This window comes from Zeugodacus cucurbitae, unplaced genomic scaffold, assembly GCF_028554725.1.
Source record: "Zeugodacus cucurbitae isolate PBARC_wt_2022May unplaced genomic scaffold, idZeuCucr1.2 ctg00000100.1, whole genome shotgun sequence".
In the NCBI taxonomy this organism is placed as follows: Eukaryota; Metazoa; Arthropoda; class Insecta; order Diptera; family Tephritidae; genus Zeugodacus; species Zeugodacus cucurbitae.
Genome location: NW_026530848.1, coordinates 10,001 through 12,500, shown reverse-complemented (window position 1 = coordinate 12,500; position 2,500 = coordinate 10,001).

Below are 2,500 nucleotides of genomic sequence, written 5' to 3'. Positions count from 1 at the left end.
GTAAGGACGATGTTTCTTCTTGTATTTGTTAAACTTTCAAATAATATCATTTTTTATACATTTTACTTTATTTCAATGCATATAGTGTATATATCTTTTTTTAAGAGTATATACGTTTTTCTTTTGATTTGAAATTAATAATTTCAATTCAATTATTTTTCATTTTATTTCATATATGATATGAAAGTATTCGAGCGTAATAATATAAATATTTAACTTTATTGAATTTTATTCTTTACCCACATATATTTTATGTGAATAGAAGAACAAACCCCAAAAAAAGTTAAATTAAAAAAAAAACGACTACATTATGTTAGGTATAGAAGAATAATCTCAATTAATAACATTTCATTATTAACAAAATTATTTCTATTTAAACCAACTGTAGCAAACCAGGAATAAATTTTTTTGCTCTCATTTATATATTACACTTAAATACTTTTATAAATATATGAAAATAATTTTCATATAAGTACTAAGTATGCAATTTCATACAAGTATTAAAATTTTCATACAAGTACTAATGTTGAAGTTTCATACAACATATATGTTTTCTGCCACGTACACCTCACCAACCGGAAATCGTATGGAGAAAATCTTTTTAACCATATAAAAGTTTTAAATTCATATATATACAAGTAATTTATATCATTTTCTATGAGCATTATGCTTATAAGAAATATTACAACATCAAAAATAGCTTAACATTTATTTTTTTTTTTAAATTTTTTGTACTTATATGAAAATTATTTAGTTGTATGAATTCATACACTTAGTACTTATATGAAAATTAGTATCTATATGAAAACTAATTAGTATTTATATGAAATTTATTAAGTATCTATATGAAAATTATTTAGTATTTATATGAAAATTATTTACTTGTATGAATTCATAAACTTAGTATCTATATGAAAATTATTTAGTATTTATATGAAAATTTTTTACTTGTATGAATTCATAAACTTAGTATCTATATGAAAATTATTTAGTATTTATATGAAAATTTTTAACTTGTATGAATTCATTAACTTAGTATCTATATGAAAATTATTTAGTATTTATATGAAAATTTTTAACTTGTATGAATTCATTAACTTAGTATCTATATGAAAATTATTTAGTATTTATATGAAAATTATTTACTTGTATGAATTCATAAACTTAGTATCTATATGAAAATTATTTAGTATTTATATGAAAATTTTTAACTTGTATGAATTCATTAACTTAGTATCTATATGAAAATTATTTAGTATTTATATGAAAATTTTTAACTTGTATGAATTCATTAACTTAGTATCTATATGAAAATTATTTAGTATTTATATGAAAATTTTTAACTTGTATGAATTCATTAACTTAGTATCTATATGAAAATTATTTAGTATTTATATGAAAATTATTTACTTGTATGAATTCATAAACTTAGTATCTATATGAAAATTATTTAGTATTTATATGAAAATTTTTTACTTGTATGAATTCATAAACTTAGTATCTATATGAAAATTATTTAGTATTTATATGAAAATTTTTAACTTGTATGAATTCATAAACTTAGTATCTATATGAAAATTATTTAGTATTTATATGAAAATTTTTTACTTGTATGAATTCATAAACTTAGTATCTATATGAAAATTATTTAGTATTTATATGAACATTTTTTACTTGTATGAATTCATAAACTTAGTATCTATATGAAAATTATTTAGTATTTATATGAAAATTTTTAACTTGTATGAATTCATTAACTTAGTATCTATATGAAAATTATTTAGTATTTATATGAAAATTTTTTACTTGTATGAATTCATAAACTTAGTATCTATATGAAAATTATTTAGTATTTATATGAAAATTTTTAACTTGTATGAATTCATTAACTTAGTATCTATATGAAAATTAATTAGTATTTATATGAAATTTATTAAGTATCTATATGAAAATTATTTAGTATTTATATGAAAATTATTTACTTGTATGAATTCATAAACTTAGTATCTATATGAAAATTATTTAGTATTTATATGAAATTTTTTTACTTGTATGAACGTGGTTTCGGCGTTTTGGCTCTTTATATGGGGTTTCGGCTCTTCGCAAATAGGGACAGTAGGAATCTCCTGAATTCCTTTTTGCGCGTCACTAATAAGATGACGATGCATTTGGCTACGTAAATAAAATCATTTTTATGCCCGCCGTTTAACCAAACTTAGTTTTTTTTATATGCAAATATACGTGGTTTCGGCGTTTTGGCTCTTTATATGTGGTTTCGGCTCTTCGCAAATAGGGACAGTAGGAATCTCCTGAATTCCTTTTTGCGCGTCACTAATAAGATGACGATGCATTTGGCTACGTAAATAAAATCATTTTTATGCCCGCCGTTTAACCAAATTTAGTTTTTTTTATATGCAAATATACGTTTTTTCGGCCTTTTGGCTCTTTATATGTGGTTTCGGCTCTTCGCAAATAGGGACAGTAGGAATCTCCTGAATTC